The 21,415-nt window shown below is 43.9% G+C and overlaps 1 pseudogene; it reads left to right on the top strand.

Annotated features, from left to right (window-relative positions):
• The window catches only part of LOC115777690 (immunoglobulin lambda-1 light chain-like), a 33,314-nt pseudogene that overhangs the window by 5,679 nt on the left and 6,220 nt on the right, over positions 1 to 21,415 (top strand).

Genomic DNA, 21,415 nt, shown 5'->3' with positions numbered 1-21,415 from the left:
CATGTACACACACGCACATACACACGCACGCACATTCGCATGCACCAGTCACACACTCATGCATACGCACATGTAACATACATGGACCCTAATGTGGGAGAGCGGGGGTACCAGCACCAAGCCAGCGGCAACCCAGGGAAGCAGCCAACCCAGCCCCGAACAATGAGCCAGTCCCCATCCCAGGCGGGGGTGCATGGAACCGGGGTGTGAGAAGGCCCGCCCGCCCCCCCTCCTCCCACTCAGCGTGTTGGGGGGTGATGTGAATGTATGTACTGAGAAGAATGTGTATGGCTGTGTGAAAACTACAGTGCTTTTAAAATGGAGGGACAGATGTAATATGAGCACTGAATAACAGCGCCCATCCACACCGTCCCCCCAAGGCCCTCAATGTCTAAAATGTAAATAAAATTGAGGTGCAGGCAGCAGTGAACAGACAAGTGGGGCCACCTCAGCAGTGCCACCCACTAACCACTGTGTGACACACCTGCCCCCCAAGGCCCTATATGTACTATGATGTGTTGTGAGCTGTATAATGCAATTAAAAAAGGAGGAGTGGGACATCACGCAGCACAGCGAGCAGAGCCGAGGTGATGGCCCTACTCACTGCAGCACGAGCCCCCCACCCCCGAGAACCTATGTGTGCATAATGTGATGTTAAACTGAGTGGGAGGAGGGGAGGGGCCAGGATAAATATGACCGGGAGGCAGAGGACTACCCCCCGGAAGAAGAGAGCCAGCTAGCTACTGGCTCACTAGGCACCCCAGTTCCCTACACCCCCCCGCAGCCCAGGGAAGGCAGGTCCAGGGCCTGAAGTGACCGCACCCCCAGGACGCCACCGTACTCCAGGCCGGCACCCACTGCCCCCACTGCAAACAGGACACAACACACACCCCACATGCATACAAAGGACAACAAATATCGCACACACACACACACGCACGTACGCACACATACACACGCACGTACACACCACGCACACACACACAGACACACACCCCCACATACATACTCACACATACACACACACGCACACAGTGGTCCTGAGTCAGAACCAACCGGCCCCGTGGGGGCAACTGCTGCTCCCTCACCTGAGCGCCCCACCACCCCATGGGGAGGGCACCCAGAATCCTGGAATGCCAGCCAGACACCCCGACACAGCCAACCCACCCCACACGGCGGCGCGCCCAAGGGGGCACAGACCCCTCCAGCGCAGGGAGGGGCCCAGCCAGGAAACGGGCAACCCCGGGCACCAGGGCCCGACCCCGCACCCCGGCCCCCACAGAGGAAGCCGGCCACCCGGACGGGCCAGCACCGCCACCACGGGACCCCGAGCCCCACACCCCACGCCCATAAGAGCACCATCCAAGTCCCCACCCCCAACAACCAGGGCCCGGACACAGAAACCACAAACGGTAGCCCCCGCCTCCAGGCCAGAGCCATCAGACACCCAGGCCCCCCCGGCCCACCCCCAGCCACCTACCGGGTGCGCCATGAACTAGACCACAGCTCGTCACCCCCATCATGCGATGGAGCTGATCAGTGGGGACCAGAGAGATTCAAATTTTGCCAGTTGATTTTTAGAGGTGGCAGACATTCTTTCCAGACTAATGTGGTCTAAAAGTAGATTCTTATAGTGAGTAACGCATAAATCATTTTTTGATTTCCAATTCATTAGGATAGTTTTCTTAGCGATGCATAAGGTAGTAAGAACTATGTGTGATATATTTGTTTCCATGTTTAATTCACTTAAATCACCTAGAATGCACAGTTTTGGTGATGTTGGGATATCGCAATTAAAACATGTGGATAATTCCTCACATATCCTCTGCCAGAACCTCTGAACAGGTGTACAAGACCAAACTGCATGCATATAGTTTTCAGTATGGTTGCCTGAACAGTGGGTGCATATATTTGTGTCTCTGAGGCCCATTTGGAACATCCTGTGTCCTGTATAATGTATTCTATGGAGAGTTTTGTATTGTATAAGTTGTAAATTCGGACTTTTAGTCATTTTGAAAGTGTTTAAACATATCTGTGTCCAGAAGTTTTCCTCTGGGTTAATGGAAAGATCTCGCTCCCATTTTGTAGTTGGGAGGGATATTGAATCATTAATTTTTAATAATAACTTATATATTTTTGATAGTAATTTAGGGGTATAAAGATTTAGAAATTCTGTTACCAGTACAGGGGTTTCTAATTTTAAATTATTTAAATTAAACCTTGCCTGTATGATAGACCTCAACTGCTGGTATTCGAGAAATTTGCTATTGCTAATTCATATTTGGAAATAAGTTCTTCAAATGAAATAAAGGTCCCATCGTGAATAACATGTTCTAAGTTCTTTATTCCTTTCTCTTGCCATGTTGAGAAGTTCAGTACTGTTTTTTTCTGACATATATCTGGATTGTTCCAAATGGGTGTCAGTTCACATGGGATAAGTGAAGACTTTGTTATCTTTAAGAATTCCCACCAGGCTGTCAGAGAGGTGTTTATGTTAAGACTTTTAAAACCGCTATGATGTTTAATACTGACGCTAATGAAAGGTAAGTCAGAGATTTTCACTTTTCCACAGAGTGTTTGTTCTAAATCCAGCCATGGGCTGTCTAAAGGGCTTGATTTGATCCATCTTGAAATATACTGTAATCTATTGGCTAAGAAATAGTGATAAAAGTTTGGGAGTTCTAGACCACCACTGCATTTTAGCTTTTGTAAAGTTTTTAAACTTATTCTTGAGGTTTTATTTTTCCACAAAAATTTTGAAATGTTTGAGTCTAGAGATTTAAACCAGGCAACAGAAGGTTTATTAGGGATCAGTGAAAACAAATAATTGATTTTAGGCAAAATCATCATTTTTACTGTGGCAACTCTCCCCATGATAGATATAGGTAGAGAGTTCCAACGTGTGAGATCATCCTCTACTGTTTTTAATAGAGGAATATGATTCAACCGTACCAGGTCTGACAGCCTGGGGGAAAAATTAACACCTAAATATTTAATATTGCCAGATTGTAGTGAGGTGGTCGTGGTGTTCTGAAAATTACAATTTAGAGGTAAAACGTTTGATTTACTCCAATTGATGGAGTAGTCTGATATAGATGAGAACTTATCTATAAGTGTGATTGTTTTTAGAAGAGAAGTTTGTGAGTTCTCAAGGAAAAGTAATACATCATCAGCATAAAGGCTTATCTTATGGTCTGTGTTTTCTGTTTGAATTCCTTTAATATCTACATTTTGTCGGATTGTTGCTGCTAGTGGTTCAATGAAAATGACAAAGAGTGAAGGAGAAAGTGGGCAGCCCTGTCTGGTGCCTCTCTGCAGACTGAAGCTTTGGGAAATAAGATCATTTGTTCTAACACGTGCATTTGGAGAGCTGTATAATGTTCTGATCCAGTTTTTGAAGGATGAACCAAATCCAAATTTGTGTAGAACTGCTAACAGAAATTTCCAATTTACCCTATCAAATGCCTTCTCTGCATCTAAAGAGACAACTGTGGTTTCTAATTTATTAATAGAACAGTAATCTATTATATTTATCAGTCTGCGTGTATTATTGGCAGAGTGCCGACCCTTGATAAAACCTGTTTGGTCTGGATGTATAATAGATGGAGTGATTTTTTCTAACCTTCTGGCAAGGACTTTGCAAATTATTTTAAGGTCTACATTAATCAGAGAGATTGGCCTGTAGCTGGATGGGAGTGTGGGGTCTTTGCCTGGTTTAAGAAGTAGACTAATGTTAGCAGAGTTCATGTTTGGAGAGACCGCATGATTGCTCTGAATCTGAGCCACCATTCTGAGAAAAGAGGGTCTTAGTACAGACCAAAATTCTTTATAAAACTCTGCTGGAAAACCATCTGGGCCTGGGGCTTTATTATTTGGGAGATGCTGTATTGCTTCGTAAAATTCAGATGATGAAAGAGGCGAATCAAGAGTCGCGGCCTGTTCATCATTTAGTTTAGGTAGATTAATGTTATTAAGATATTCTTCAATTTCAGCATCAGATGGATTAATCTGCGATGAGTATAAGGCTTCATAGAAGTCTCTAAAAGAGTTATTTATTTGTTGTGGGTCGTGGGTAATATTACCAGTTGAGTCTTTAATAGAATAAATGGCTGTTTTTTCTTTATTTAGTTTTAACTGGTTAGCCAAAAATTTTCCAGATTTATTTCCATGTTCGAAGTTTTCTAAACGCAGCCTCTGCAACATGAATTGTGTCCTTTTATCAATTATTTCATTTAACTCCAGTTTTAGTTTCCTCATGTTGTTAATTATATGTTCTTGTGGTGAAGCGGCATAGGCAGTTTCTAAAGATTTAATTTTCTGTTCTAATTCTAACACAAGTGCTTTTCCTGCTTCCCAAAGAACACATGGTGATATTCCAGGTTGATCATTATTTTCTAAATATGCTGACCACTCCTTTTTGAAATAATTAATGAAATCTTGTTCTTTAAGTAATGATGTATTAAATCTCCAGTTCCTGGTTGGTGGTGTGACTCTTTTCTGTGTCAGAGACATAGACACCGGTGCATGATCACTGATAGTGATAGGGTGAATCTGAGTGTCTGTGATATCCATCATCATGGAGCTGCTAACTAAAAAGTAATCTAAGCGGGAGTGAGACTTGTGTACTGGTGAGAAGAAACTATAATCTTTCAGAGTGGGGTGATGTGAACGCCAAGCATCGCAAAGACCAAAATCCTTCATGTACTGTTTAAGAATGTCTGCAGACTGCCAGTTCCTCTGACTCACTGCTGTACTGAGCCTGTCAATATCTGCATTAAGTACCAGGTTGAAGTCTCCTCCTATTATAAGTGTGGTGTCAGAGTGATCGGACAGCAAAGTGAAGAAGGTATGAAAGAAGGAGGGGTCATCAACATTTGGCCCATATATACTAGCAATGCATAAATCTATATTTTGAATAGTTAAATTGAGTATTATAAATCTACCTTCTGGGTCTGATGTAGTATTTCTAATGATGCAGTTTATCTTTTTGTTAATCAATATGGCTACACCTCTTTGTTTGGAGTTGTAGCAGGCTGAGTACATGTGAGGGAACTGTGGAGAGGAGAGTGTGTGCGCAGATGTTCTGGACACATGTGTCTCCTGTAGCCTCCCTCTTCTCTATCCACAGCTGCTTCAGTTTGGGAGTAAACCAGGGTTTGTCACTGTTATAACTCACCCTGGTGCGTGATGGCACAATGCTGTCCTCGCAGAAGTGGATATACGAGGTTACAGTGTCCGTGTAGTCATCCAGACTGTCACAGGCAGCCCTCATTGAGTCCCAGTCTGTAGTTTCGAAGCATGTGCGGAGCTCCTCCACAGCCTCACGGGTCCACTGCTTTGTTGTCCTCACCACAGGTTTTGAGAGCTTCAGCCTCTGTCTGTACGCGGGGATCAGGTGGATCATGTCGTGGTCAGAGAGGCCGAGTGCAGCGCGGGGCACTGCGTGATAAGCCCCGCTTATCGTGCTGTAGCAGTGGTCTAGTGTCTTCTCCTCTCTGGTCGGACATGTGATATATTGTTTATATTTGGGAAGTTCCTGTCTCAGGCTGGCTTTATTAAAGTCCCCAAGCTTCACAGAATCTGCTCTGTGAGCGCGCACTGGGCCTCGTGCACGTCCGCGTCCGGCGGGATGTAAACAGCAGCCAGTATGAATGAAGCGAACTCCCGCGGAGAGTAGAACGGTTTACAGTGAATGAAAAGATATTCCAGTGAGGGAGAGCAGTGCTTAGCAATCACTGTCACATCCGTACACCAGCCACTGTTTATGTAGAAGCAGACTCCTCCACCTGTAGCCTTGCCGGAAAGCGCAGCTTGCCGGTCTGCGCGGAGGAGATGAAATCCCTCCAACTGGAGCGCGCAGTCCGGTATCTCCTCACACAGCCATGACTCCGTGAAGCATAACACACAGGATTTGGAAAAGTCTCTATTCATGCTCCTCATCAGTGTCAGTTCGTCCATTTTGTTCCTAAGTGAACGCACGTTGGAGAGGAAAATCCCAGGTAAGGCTGTGCGTAATCCACGTCTCCTTAGCCTCACAAGCACGCCAGCGCGCTTCCCTCTCTTTCGGCGTCTCACTTTCTGGGCCAGAGTGTGTAATAAATCCGCCGCAGATGCGACAAAAACAGGAAATAAATCCCAAGGTGTTGTGGACCTAATGTTGAAAAGCTCTTCTCTGGTGTAAGAATACCCAGAAGAGTGTCCAGACACAGAAATAACGCACAAAAACAAACAAAACAGAGCGCACCGAAGTACCAGGGCATCCATTCGCGGCGCCATCTTGGAGATGAAGACACATGTCCACAGCCTCAAACAGTCAGACCACAAATTCAACCATGGCCAAGACCAAAGAGGAAGAACACCAGGAAGAACATTGTGGATCTGCACCAGGCTGGGAAGAGTGAATCTACAAGAGGCAGGTAGGTTGGTTTGAATAAATCAACTGTGGGAGCAATTGTAAGGAAATGGAAGACATACAGTACAAGACCATTGATAATCTCCCTCGATGTGGGGCCCCACACAAGATCTCATCCCATGGGGTCAAAATGATCATGAGAACCGTAAGCAAAAATCCCTGAACTACATGGAGGGACCTGATGAGGTTTTTTGGGTTTTTTTTCTTCAGCTCTCAGCGGAGACGGTCGCACTTTTCTTCTCTCCCCAGCCCTTTCTTTCTCCTCTGCTTTGCTGCTTTGCTGCTTTAGAGCCTCCCTTCACACAACTTCCGAACTGGAATTTATAATTATGGATCTGGTCAGACTCTGTATATCTGGAGCTGATTCTGAGGGGTAAGATCTTGGAGATGTATGTATCTGTTTCTGCACGGCGAAGGAACGAACCAAGAAGATTCAGATGAATTGGATTTTCCTCCACAGAGAGGTGCCAGAAAGACTGAAGGCTGTCAACAAATGAATCAGTACAGTCTGCACCAAAACAAGTGGTAGAATCAGGAATTTGGCTCCCTGATGTTCTTGGACTGCTGCTTATCAAATTGTCTCCTGGATGTTTGTAAACAGATGCTCTACCCCCCCGCTGTCCTGTCTTCTTCTGACCTGTGTTGGACTGATCTCCCTGACCTAGCTGCTGATGAACTCTACATCTTATCAGAACTGTTAGCTGAGGAGGGAGTTTGAGTCAGCCCCACAGTAGCCCAACCCCCCCCCCCCCCCCCCCCCCCCCAAGCATCCCAACACCACCCTACCTACTGTGAAGCATGGGGGTGGGAACATCATGCTTTGGGGCTGTTTTTCTGCAAAGGAGACAGGACGACTGATCCGTGTTAAGGGAAGAATGAACAGGGTCATGTATCACGTGATTTTAAGCCAAAACCTCCTTCCATCAGTGAGAGCATTGAAGATGGGACGTGGCTGGGTCTTCCAGCATCACAATGATCCCAAACACACCGCTCGGGCAATGAAGGAGTGGATCCATAAGAAGCATTTCAAGGTCCTGGAGTGGCCTAGCAAGTCTCCAGACCTCAACCCCACAGAACATTTGTGAAGAGAGTTGAAAGTCCGTGTTGCCCAGCGACAAAACATCAGTGAAGTAGAGGAGATCTGCATGGAGGAAGGGGCCAAAATACCAGCTACAGTGTGTGCAAACCTGCTGAAGACTCACAAGAAACCTTTGACCTCTATTACCAACAAAGGTTATGTTACAAAGTACTGAGTTGAACTTTTGTTATTGACCAAATACTTATTTTACACTATGATTCACAAATAAATTCTTTAAAAATCCTACAATGTGATTTCCTGGATTTTTTTCCTCTCATAGTTGAAGTGTATGATGGGAATTACAGACCTCTCTCATCTTTCTGTGTAGGAGAACTTGCACCATCAGTGGCTGACTAAATACTTTTTTGCCCCGCTTTACCTGAGAACCAAACTGCATCACAATGGGTGAAAAATTTATTCTGATATGAATTTTAAAATTTTGGAAATGATGACACAGGAATTTTTAAATTTGGGAAATGTTTTGGTCACCAAATATCATAATATGTTCCCCCTAAAAAATGTTTCCAAAAAGTTTTATGATTTGGTTCAAAACTTTTAAGATTGGGATTGTTCAAATGTTTGAAAGTTTTTGGTGACCTTTCCATTTGACCTTTGACCAGATCACCACCAAAACTTAATTTTTCCTTCTACCACACTCAACAAATCCAGAAATTTTCATCAAAATCTGTTAATAATTTTTGAGTTATTCTGTAAACAGACAAACAAACTCTACCAAAAACATCACATCTCAGCCCATCGGTGTACGAGGTAATTCTTAGCTTTACTTTTTAAATACTGTAATAATAATTTCCACCCCCAGAAAGAACATAGATGGCGTTTTCATTCTTTGGACTTCTTCTGAAGAACATCTCCAGGAGTTCTACACATTCATGAAAATTCAGGAGGCTGGTAAATTCCACATTTCAGACCAGCAAAGTTCTCACCAGATAGACAGATACCATCTATACTAATTACTATATACAAACTATACTAATCTGTGCAAGGACTTAGTGCTCTGAAAACAGAGATAAACAAACAAAACAAAACAGGAATGCACATATTAAACAAATATGTAGGATCCCTTTTTTGCATTTGCGCAGTTTTTTTTAAATTAGAAACATCCTTTCTCAGAGTGATGCTGAAAAGCTCATTCATGCATTTATTACTTCTAGGCTGGATTATTGTAATTCATTATTATCAGGCTGTCCTAAAAGCTCCCTGAAAAGCCTTCAGCTGATCCAAAATGCTGCAGCTAGAGTACTGACAGGGACTAGAAAGAGAGCAGATTTCTCCCATATTGGCTTCTCTTCATTGGCTCCCTGTTAAATCTAGAATAGAATTTAAAATCCTTCTCCTCACATACAAGGTCTTGAATAATCAGGCCCCATCTTATCTCAAAGACCTCATAGTACCATATCACCCCAACAGAGCACTTCGCTCTCAGACTGCTGGCTTACTTGTGGTTCCTAGGATACTTAAGAGTAGAATGGGAGGCAGAGCCTTCAGCTTTCAGGCCCCTCTTCTGTGGAACCAGCTTCCAGCTTGGATTCAGGAGACAGACACCCTCTCTATTTTTAAGATTAGGCTTAAAACTTTCCTTTATGATCAAGCTTCATTGTCAGTGACATGTTTATATCAGAATGATTTTGATTAAAGATTCAAGTTTAAAAGTCTACCTTTTAAGTGTAATGAGTTTTTATTTGGATTTGGATGGACTCAGAGTCTAAATGTTTATTCGGTATTTTAAAAAATGACTTTTTCAGGTAGATTGCAGCTTGTAAAATTTAAAAGGATCTGGGTTTAATGGGAAAAACCATTGTGGCAAAATATCCAGAATTTGTTTGACTCTCTGTACAAATTAATGAAAATCTGAGTTTATTTATGTGTCTATTATTTTTCTATTTTTTATTTTAAATTTTATTTTTACTTGTTGGTTTTCATTTAATTCTATGTTGAGTTATCTAAAGAAAACATGGGAAAAATAAAGGATGGGAAAAAATGAGGGCTCAGTCTGCCAACATGAGTTTAATGAAATGTTTGATTTTTTTTTTTTTTTTTTAAATTGTACAATTTTAAAATTGTGTAATAGATGTTGTGCAGCACGGCGGTGTGGTGGTTAGCAGCACTGTCTCACAGCTAGATTGACATCTAGGTCTGGGTTTGATTCCACCCTGGCCCGGTCCTCTCTGTGTGGGTTTCCTCCCACAGTCTAAAGACATGCAGTTAGTGGGGTTAGGTTAATTGGTCACTCTATATTGCACATAGGTGTGAATGATTGTCTGTCTCTCTGTGTTAGCCCTGGCAACCTGTACAGGATGTACCGTGCTTCTCGCCCCATAGCTGGGCTCCACCCCCCCGACCCTGAACAGGATAAGCAGAAGAGGATGGATGGAGATGTTGTAGCATTGAAACTTTGTCAAGCGTCATCTTCTTCAAGTAAAGGGAAGGGAAGTATGTGCGTAAAAACAGTTTGCCATGAAAGAAGAAACTTAAAAAATCTAACAGAATTCATTAATTTTATTACTCTCTGGCTCTCTTCCACAGCATGTCTTTTCTCTCCCCTCAGCCCAAACTGTCGCGGAAGATGACCCCCCCCTCCCTGAGCCTGGTTCTGCTGGAGGTTTCTTCCTGTTAAAGGGAGTTTTTCCTTTCCACTGTCACCAAGTGCTGCTCATAGGGGGTCGTTTTGACTGTTGGGTTTTCTCTGTATTATTGTAGGGTCTTTACCCATAATACAAAGCACCTTGAGGCGACTGTTTGTATTGATTTGGCGCTATATAAATTGAATTGAATTGAATTGAATTGAACTGAATTGAATTGAATTAAATTTGATTTAACCATACTTGTGGACACTCTGTTATATCTATAATAAGTCAGCTATTTTTCATACCTTGAAAATCAGTAGTAGTTGTCACATTTTGCAGATAGAACCTTATACTTCCAAACAAAAACAAATTTTTACAATTACAATTATAAGGTTCTATCTGCATTTTACTTGTTCAAAGAAAAACATTTGAACATTTAAAAGGATTTTGATATTACTGATTTAGAATACATATAGGATGTGTGACATAATCATTTGTGAACAACACTTATTCCATGTGTCACTTTTGCTATACAGAGTGCAAAAACATTAAAGCTTAATATCTCAAATCTGGTCAGAATGTAGAACCTTGTAATTCAGAGGGGACGACATGTTTTTAAAGGTAAATATCTGCATCACAGAGTGAAAGGCAGCCATGGAAACATGAAGAGAACACTTGGTGATCTGGATACTGAGGACAGTTTACACTCAGTGGCTGAGTTCAGATCTGTGTCTGTGAAAGAAATCACAGACCTGCAGATTCTGAACTACATTTGCAGCAATGATTTAGCTTCACATGTAAAACTACCTCAGCATCACTGAACAACTCATGGTGTCAGTACCAATGATTGTAGCAAGTGGAGACAGAAGTTTATCATACCAAAAGCTGATCAATGATCTCTGAGCACCCAAATGTCAGAGGGTGAAGCTCTACACAGGGAGACCTGATGAGACTGAATAAATGGTGAGTCATTTAGCATAAATATCATGACTGATGATAATATTAATAATGAATAAATGACTTATTTTACTCAGTGTGTATTAGATAGAAGGCCACTTATATCTTCATCAATCCAATATCAGTGTGTGACTCGGCTCTCTCTCTGTCTCTGTGCTGTTTGTTCTTTAGGCCTTTGGTGAGCTGTCCATGGTGCTGAACAAACATAAATCACTGTTTGGAGTAAATTACCTGTAATTAGGGCCTGAGCATGACCTGTGTGAAGGCTCTATTGTATCTGCTTTTGATAATTTAGGCAAATGAATTGCTTTTTTTGAGGGTATAAACATGCTCAAAATTTTGCACACATGTCAAGTCTGGTAAAAAATTTAAGCATTTTAATGGTTTCAGGCATGGTCCTTTCAAAATGGCTCTACAGCACCACCTTTAGTGCAATTCCCACTGCTGTGTTTCACATACATTTATGAAATTTGGTATAAATATGTAACATGTCCAGACAAACAAAAATGACCACTGTGTTCAATATCCTGAGCCCAACAGGAAGTCTGTCATTTTGAAATAAATTTTAGCGATTTCCTACCCTCATACTTTCTCTAAGAACTCTGAGGTTTTGGATGTTATCAGCTTCATATTTGTTTTCTCTAATCTACACACCAGGGGGAATCTAAATTTAACTTAAAACCACAAGCAGTGAGGATCAGGCCCTCGCAGCTGATGCGCATCGACCCTTGGCGCACTCGACCCATAATGCACCCAGAGGTTGTCGGGCACGGGAGAATAGCGAGCGCACCAAGATGCTGTCAGCCCAGCACGCTACCCGTACCTCGCATAGTTTGGCCACCGAACGTCTCCCATGTCAACTAGGTGGTGTGGGTGAACGCCCACTGATTAAACTGTCATGATACTGTATGTAATGCCTGCACCCAATCAATGTAATCAATCAATTGTAATGATCATAGGATGATGATTATCAGTGTACTGCTGATTTCCTGTTGCCACTAGGTGGCATTGCATGTGTGAAACAAAGCAGGTAAATGTGTGTGTCCTGTGTCACTCACCCTCTCGTGAAGCATGTGACGTTTGGGACAGATTGGACAATGTATATTTGAGATGTGGCAATCTGGTGACCTGTGGTTGTTTCCATGGCAACAACATTTGATGGGCTACTTGTGTAGATGATCTGGAGCCATTTTTGTATCAGTGGATGAAATGCTCTAGGAGAAGATGATTCAAATAGCAGACCTGAAAATGGCGAAAAATGCTGCAAAAATGACACCTTAATTTGAAGATGCCTGGCTTCCTGTTGGGTTTCAGGTTTGGGTCCAAGAGACTTTTTTGTACATCCTAGGATGTTACTTGAGCCTGCAAAATTTTGTGGGTGGCAGTGGTGCAGTGGGCAGGTGCTCACCTTGCAACCAAAGGGTTGCTGGTTCGAGTCCCTGTCTGAGCTGTCGTCCCTGGGCAAGACACTTAACCCACATTGCTTAAGTGTGAATGTGGTTGTGTGCTTGGTGGTGAACGGAGGGGCCGTAGGCGCAAATTGGTAGCCACGCCTCTGTCAGACTGACCCAGGGCAGCTGTGGCTACATTAGTAGCTTACCACCACCAGGTATGATTGAGGTGTGAATGAACAGTGCATGAAATTGTAAAGCGTCTTTAAGTGTCTAGAAAAAGCGCTATATAAGACTAATGCATTATTATTGTCATTATTAGATACACAGAGTAAGGATGCTCCGATCCGATATTCAGTATCGGTATCGGTCCAATCCTGGCCTAATTTACTTGATTGGATATCGGAAAGAAATAAAAAATGTAATCTGATCTAATCGGACCAACATTAGCTGCATTGCCGTTCTCGGTCATCGTCTTCTTCTTGTGGGTGTGCAGTTGACCAAACCAGCTTAGAGCCTCATTACCACCACCTACTGGAACGGAGTGGGGGATCAGGAGTTAGAAAAAACCCTCCTCAGATTCTATAAAGTTCTCCGTCGCTGCCACAGATTCCCTTTAACACTGAGTGGATGATCGCTGACATGTTTTACCACGCCTCCACTCTCTGCGTGTTCGTGTGTTGTGCTCGCTGTGCTGAAAGTTTCAGCAGTAATTTTTTTCTCTATTTCAGCTCCCTGACATACTGCAAGCGAGCACCACTATTAGCACTGGTGACTGCCCAGTACCGGAAGGACCCCTTCCCCATCAAAATATTTTTGATATTTTAATCCCTGATTAGTGACTAAATATAGACCTGCAGTTGAAACGTCTTTAGGAGAATGCTTGTGAATATAAAGCATTACAAGATTACGCTCACACAGCTCCCAGTTTTTCAACATAAACACTGATAACACAACTAGTGTTGCCAGATCTCATGACAGAAACAAGCAACCAGCTCTATGAAAACAAGCCCAAAAAAAGCCCAACTGGCAACCCACAACATTTGTAAAACTTAGCCCGCTTTGGAACATTATAGTTCTATTGCAGTATAGCCCATTTCTTTGTTTTGTCTCATTGTGATTTCTGTTCATGCGTGCAGATCTCACTTATTCATGGACTTATAAAATACAAGACTTCTATTATAGGTGTTTATTTTCCATCAATCCAAAATAAAAATAAAAAAATGTGTGTGTGCGTGTGTGTATAAGGGGGGCGACAGGAGGAGGGGAGGTAAAGGAGCACAGGGGCGCCTAATCAGCGCCATGCCTCTGTTATTGATCATATCATATGCACAGCTGTTAAATACAGAAAATGCCAACTAGAAAAATAATTTCGCAGCATCGTTTTGGCACCCCCCTCTTGTGAGGCACTCCTATGCATTGCATATAGTACATACCCACTTCTCGCACCCGTCTCCCATCTGAGCTCGGATCCATTCTTTAAGTGCGCTCTCTTTCTCCCAGTCTTTATTATATTTTTCTGTCATGGCCCTGGGCCGGTGGCTCAGTGTTTTGTGTTCTTGTATGGTTCTGTTTTGTTGTGGGGTCTCTGTTTCTGTCTCCCTGTGTTCTGTTCCTGTTATCCCCCTGTGTCAGTATCTCCGGGTGTCAAGCCAGTGTGTACCACGTTAGGTTATGTCCTGTTTTATTTTGGTAGGTCTGTGGTCATTGTGCTTTGAGTTTAGTTTTACTTCCTATGTTTCCCTCCCAGCTGTTTCCTATTTGTCCATCACCTCGCGTGTGTATATAAGTCTTGTGTTTTACATACTTGTTGTTGCTTCATTGATGGTTTTTGTCCGCTGTGCTGTTTGTGTATGAAGTCTGGTCGGTTTCGCGTCTCTCCCCCATCTGGTGTTTTTCCGGGGAGAGCTCATGGTTATGACTTTTGTAAGATTTTGTAAATAAACGTGTGTGAGAGGCAGGGCTGGACTGGGACAAAAAATCAGCCCTGGCATTTTTGGCTTAGACCGGCCCACAACTATGTCTTAAAAGCATTTGACACTGTCTTACTCTTATTCAGTTCAATTCAATTCAATTTTATTTATATAGCGCCAAATCACAACAAACTGTCGCCTCAAGGCGCTTTGTATTGTGGGTAAAGACCCTAAATTAATACAGAGAAAACCCAACAGTCAAAACGACCCCCTATGAGCAGCACTTGGCGACAGTGGAAAGGAAAAACTCCCTTTTAACAGGAAGAAACCTGCAGCAGAACCAGGCTCAGGGAGGGGGGGTCATCTGCCGCGACCGGTTGGGCTGAGGGGAGAGAAAGACATGCTGTGGAAGAGAGCCAGAGATTAATATCAATTAATGATTAAATGCAGAGTGGAGTATAAACAAAGTAAATAAGGTGAATGAGAAACAGTGCATTATGTGAACCCCCTAGCAGACTAGGCCTATAGCAGCATAACTAAGGGATGGTTCAGGGTCACCTGATCCAGCCCTAACTATAAGCTTTATCATAAAGGAAAGTTTTAAGCCTAATCTTAAAAATAGGGTGTCTGTCTCCTGAATCCAAGCTGGAAGCTGGTTCCACAGAAGAGGGGCCTGAAAGCTGAAGGCTCTGCCTCCCATTCTACTCTTAAGTATCCTAGGAACCACAAGTAAGCCAGCAGTCTGAGAGTGAAGTGCACTGTTGGGGTGATATGGTACTATGAGGTCTTTGAGATAAGATGGTGCCTGATTATTCAAGACCTTGTATGTGAGGAGAAGAATTTTAAATTCTATTCTAGATTTAACAGGGAGCCAATGAAGAGAAGCCAATATGGGAGAAATCTGCTCTCTCTTTCTAGTCCCTGTCAGTACTCTAGCTGCAGCATTTTGGATCAGCTGAAGGCTTTTCAGAAAGCTTTTAGGACAGCCTGATAATAATGAATTACAATAATCCAGCCTAGAAGTAATAAATGCATGAATGAGCTTTTCAGCATCACTCTGAGAAAGGATGTTTCTAATTTTAGAAATATTGCGCAAATGCAAAAAAGCGGTCCTACATATTTGTTTAATATGTGCATTGAAGGACATATCCTGGTCAAAAATGACTCCTAGATTTCTCACAGTGTTACTGGAGGCCAAAGTAATGCCATCCAGAGTAAGTATCTGGTTAGACACCATGTTTCTAAGATTTGTGGGGCCGAGAACAAGAATTTCAGTTTTATCTGAATTTAGAAGCAGGAAATTAGAGGTTATCCAGGCCTTAATATCTTTAAGACATTCCTGCAGTTTAACTAATTGATGTGTGTCATCTGGCTTCATTGATAGGTAAAGCTGAGTATCATCTGCATAACAATGAAAATTGATGCAGTGCTTTCTAATAATACTGCCTAAGGGAAGCATGTATAATGTAAATAAAATTGGTCCTAGCACAGAACCCTGTGGAACTCCATAATTAACCTTACTGTCTGAAGAAGACTCCCCATTTACATGAACAAATTGGAGTCTATGAGATAAATATGATTCAAACCACTGCAGTGCAGTACCTTTAATACCTATAGCAAGCTCTAATCTCTGTAATAAAATGTTATGGTCAACAGTATCAAAGCTGCACTGAGGTCCAACAGGACAAGAACAGAGATGAGTCCACTGTCAGAGGCTCTAAGAAGATCATTGGTAACCTTCACTAATGCTGTTTCTGTACTGTGATGAATTCTGACTGAAACTCTTCAAATAAACCGTTCCTCTGCAGATGATCAGTTAGCTGTTTTACAACTACTCTTTCAAGAATCTTTGAGAGAAAAGGAAGGTTGGAGATTGGCCTATAATTAGCTAAGACAGCTGGGTCAAGTGATGGCTTTTTAAGTAGAGGTTTAATTACAGCCACCTTGAAGGTCTGTGGTACATAGCCAACTAATAAAGACTGATTGATCATTTTTAAGATTGAAGCATCAATAATTGGAAAGACTTCTTTGAACAGTCTAGTAGGAATGGGATCTAACAAACATGTTGCTGGTTTGGAGGAAGTAACTATTGAAGTTAACTCTGAAAGATCAACTGGAGCAAAAGAGTCTAAACAAATACCAGCAGTGCTGAAAGCAGCCGAACATGAAGAATAATCTTTGAGATGGTTATGAATAATTTTTTCTCTAATGTCTAAAATTTTATTTGTAAAGAAATCCATGAAGTCACTACTAGTTAACGTGAAAGGAATACTTGGCTCTACAGAGCTCTGACTCTTTGTCAGCCTGGCTACAGTGCTGAAAAGAAACCTGGGGTTGTTCTTATTTTCTTCAATTAATGATGAATAGTAAGATGTCCTAGCTTTACGGAGGGCTTTTTATAGAGCAACAAACTCTTTTTCCAGGCTAAATGAGCATCTTCTAATTTAGTGAGACGCCATTCCCTCTCCAGCTTTCGGGTTATCTGCTTTAAGCTGTGCGTTTGTGAATTATACCACGGAGTCAGGCACTTCTGATTTGAAGCTTTCCTTTTCAGAGGAGCCACAGTATCCAAAGTTATACGCAGTGAGGATGTAAAACTATTGACGAGATAATCGACCTCACTGGGAGCAGAGTTTAGGTAGCTGCTCTGCACTGTGTTGGCACTGAAGAGCATAACAATGAAGGAATTAGATCCTTATTCAATGTGAGCATACCTTTTACTAATAATACTTTTATACTTTTTTACACTTACTTTAGTAATGCTTAAATTGCAAAGTTTTTACTTATCATTTAGCAGTTTTAAAATCTGTTATTTTCCCTGTTTGATTGCTTTTAAAAACATGTTTAACCAGCATAGAGGCTACAAATTCAAACTACTGTGCAGCCTTTCAACACACCTTTAGCCTAATTATCTAAAATGCTATGATGTAGCCTAAAATGGGCACTTGCTGCTCATCCAACACTTCTCAGCCTTGACCGTTTGCTATTTTATCACATTAAGGTGCCGTGGCTGCCAGATTTTGGGAAGTATGCAAATACCAATAAATACTGATATTAATCAATCGCCATTGCTCATCATTCTCACGTAATAAAGCTAATGTTACCTCCATCACCTCAAAGTCCCTCTATTATCCTGCTTACATACTACATTTTACCGCTCACTCTGTCCCTCAGTTTCCAAAGCCTGCATCTCTGGCTGCTCCTCTCCCTGTCTTCACCTACAGCAGAGCCGGCCCAAGCCTTGAAGGGGCCCTAAGCAAGATTTGATTTGGGACCCCCTTCATACCACTTCATTGTCCCCTGAACTTAACTGTTATTAATGCTGGAGGGTTAAAGTTGATTACTAATTTTTTTAGGATGCATTACTGTTTCAGGCTTTTCAATTACATTTTTCTGTTCAATTTTATTTAATTTTATTTATAAATGCATGAATGAGCTTTTCAGCATCTCTCTGAGACAGAAATATTAGAGTGTAGCCTACTGATTAAATTACTGTTGTTACAAGTGTACAAATATAGACAGAATAGTCTCTTCTTTCTTTTAGGAAATTGGCATTTGTAAAAAATTAAAACAAACCAAAAAAGTTTCATGACAAATGTGGGTGAGCTTGGGGCCCCCTGGTGGTCAGAGGTCCCTATGCAGCCGCATATGTCGCCTATGCCTCGGGCCGGTGCCTACAGCCTGCTGTTGCTGGAGCATTGCTGTTGCAGAGGACGTGGAGGCTACAGCAGCAAACATGTCTGTGATCTTTGTACATTTTGTAGCATCTACAGAGACACTAAAATTCTTCGCACGTAACTTCTCCACATCCTCTTTCTGCTGCTTTTGTTTCTCCGTGTTGCCTCTCCTTTAACACAAGCGCTCAACACTGAAACTACTAGCGGGAGTTACAGGGCACCACGCAGAAAAGGGGTGGGGCCGCTTTCATCCTATATCCTGATTGGTTCCACCCACTGTCTATATTGAAGATGGGCCAATGGGCCGCCCCCTCTAAATTGTGGGCCGGTCTCTTAGGGAAAAAAAAAGGGAAGGATAAAAAAATCCAACAGCATCGGCCCCTGTGGACTGCCTGGTGAGAGTACTACACCCATACCGAGTCTGCGTATTGGGGTCCTGCTTCCTACCTGTGCAGCGGCAATCCGTGTAAGAATGACGCAACCACGAACGGATCCCGCAGACTCTGACCACTACAGTGGCACTCGCCTGGTGCTGGGGGGACCAGCTGTTTGGAACAATCCCCGGCGACGCCACTCACCTCCTCTGCCTGAGCCGCGGACTGTTCGGACTGGTGGAATTTTTGTCTCCAGCCGCTCGCTCACCTGCCACTCCGCTCGCTGGCCCCTCCCTTCCTCAGCAGTCGCCGCAGCCATGGAGGAAGAGGAGTCCCCGGCAGCAGCAGCGTGATTCATCCCCGGCGCCGTGCAGTATAACGCCGCGGTTTCCACGCCGCAGCCACGGAGGACGAGATCCCGGAGGAAGCAAAGAGACATATCCCCGGAGCTGACACCCGGAATGACTCAGGAGGAGTCGTTTTTTTCGGTTCTTGGGACACAGGGGTCCCTGGACTCCTAGCGCTTCCGCTTCACCGCTACCTGCTTCTGAGGGAGGGAGGCCAAGCTCCCGACAGCAGCGGAGGAGTTCTCCTCAGAAGCCGAGCGGTATAAAGCAGCGGAGTCAGCCACCACAGCTTCAGGTTTCCACACAGCTGTCACCGCTTCATGCACAGTCTACAGGTTCCGTGAGTGACACTCTTGCTATGCCTGTTAATGCAGTAAGTGAGTTTGTTGACATTGTTCCAGACCTCTGTAAACAACCGCTTAAACAGCCCAGTGAGGGGTTTAAGCAGGTCACCAATAAGCGGCTTTTGGAATTATGCATTCAGTGGTTTCGGCAACCCTGTGACAAGCAGGGGAAGGACATAGCACACAGACTTCATGGACTAATGACAGAATATCCCTGGCTTACAGACTCATTACCACCATTAACTAACAGCTATGTTGAGCAAATACTGAGTTGGGTTGAACTCCCCTTTCCTTCCAAAACCGATAAAACAATTACTGCTGATACATTGGCAAGCTATGATCGTGTGAAGCTCCCTGCACCCGTTCCTGTTCCGCGGGTGGGGGCAGTCACGGACGGGCTGACATCTACACCTGTTCCTCTGCCGCGGGTGGGGGCAGCCACGGACGGGCTGACCTCTGCACCCGTTCCTGTTCCGCTGGTGGGGGCAGCCAGATCCAAGTCTCCACGCCAGTTTTTGGTATCTGCAGTGCCTCTTCAACCACTGTCTTCAGCGTCGCCTGACGCAGCAGGTCTCAAGCCTCAGCTAAGCTCCACAGTGTCCCCGTCACAGTTAGATGTAGCTGCAGCAGGGTCAGGGTCACACTTAGCTCCTTAACCCCCTTTGTTCCACCAGTTAGTTCAGTCTCAGTCCCCTCAGTTCCTGTCTCAGCTCCCTCGGTTTTGGTCCCCTCGGTTCCTATCTTAGCCCCTTCGGTCTTGGTCCCAGTCCCCTCGGCTCCTGCTTCCCCGGTCCCAGTCCCTTCAGTTCCTGCTCCCCCAGTGTCAGCTTCCCCGGTGTCAGCTTCGGTCCCCTTAGCTTCCCTAGTGTCAGCTTCCCCGATTCCAGTTCCACCTCAGTCAGCAGCCTCCCAGTCAGTGCCCAAGCTAGCTGTAGCAGCCTCCCAGTCAGTGCCCAAGCTAGCTGTAGCAGCCTCCCAGTCAGTGCCCCCGTCTCCATCATCCTCACCATCATCTGACTCACCTGAACAATCCGCAAAGCAGCCCCTGCCTGCACTTCCTCAGTCCGAGCATCCGGACGGTCCCGCTCAGCCTGAGCCCCGTCCTGCACCTCGTCCTGTGCCTGAGGGTCCTTTGGTGATCGCTCAGTCCGAGCCCCGTCCTGTGCCCGAGGGTCCTGCATCATCTGCTCAGTCCAAGCCTCCAGTCTCGTCTCCTCTTCTGTCTCCATGTCGCTGCCGCCGCTGGGAGCACCATCAGCCTCCCGTCTGGTCTCCTCGTCGCCGCCGCCGCCGCAGGGAGCGCGGTTGGGCCCCTGATGGACCCGGAGTTCCCCTGCTTGTTGGTTCTGGCCTTCGGCCTGGGCGGCCCCCTGAACATTATGGACTGTTTGGACTGTTTTTTCCGGCTCTGTGCCACTGTTTTTGGTTTTGTTTTGTTTTGGGGCCCGTGTTCCTTTCCCAGTAGGCCCCGACCTGTTTTTGACTCCTGTTTGGACTCTTGTGGTTTGGTTTTGTTTTGTACGTGTGTGAGAGTACTACACCCGTACTGAATCTGCATATTGGGGTCCTCCTTCCTATCAGAATCAGAATCAGAATCAGGTTTATTTTGGCCAAGTATGTTTACACACACAAGGAATTTGGTTCCGGTTGATGGTGTCTCTCTAGTATTATACAGTGTCCTATAATTTAACTTAAATGCTACACAATATACAATACACAATATACAATACACAATATACAATAAAGGTCTGGGAAGGGAAGTTGCAGTGTAATTTAAGAATTATACAATATCCAAAATCTAATAAATAATAAAATAAAATAAAGTGTAGTGTGCAATGTAGTGTAACAACAAAGTTTGTAACATTTCTCTGCGCAGTGGCCATCCGTGGCATTTTTCTATATTTTCCCCACTTACTGGAGCTCATTCTTACGTTGCCTCCTCACTCTGGGGTGTTATGAGTGTTTGTTTGAGTCTGCGCTCGGTCAACTTGTACGGGAGGGATAAACAGGTAACGGGGGCTTGGAAGGGACAAACTGCCTACCACTCATCTTTTGCTTTATTATTGGGCAAAAAACTACTATATCAAGGAGTTTCACTCGGAAAGAAAGTCAAGCCCAAATAAGCAACTTGACGTTCAAAAATAAGCCCAAAAAACCGCAACCCGCGACTCACGAGATTTGCAAGCGACTTTAGAAAAAAACAAGCCCAAAGTCGCTTATAATAAGTGGACTTGGCAACACTGAACACAACAGCAGCAATCAGCTGATTTACGTGCAGTCAGTCTGCACAAGGGCAAAGAGGCGGAGCCGGTGAGCTTGGGTGAAGCCGACGAAATG

This window comes from Archocentrus centrarchus, unplaced genomic scaffold, assembly GCF_007364275.1.
Source record: "Archocentrus centrarchus isolate MPI-CPG fArcCen1 unplaced genomic scaffold, fArcCen1 scaffold_64_ctg1, whole genome shotgun sequence".
NCBI lineage: Eukaryota > Metazoa > Chordata > Actinopteri > Cichliformes > Cichlidae > Archocentrus > Archocentrus centrarchus.
This window is presented reverse-complemented; position numbering and strand designations above follow the sequence as displayed.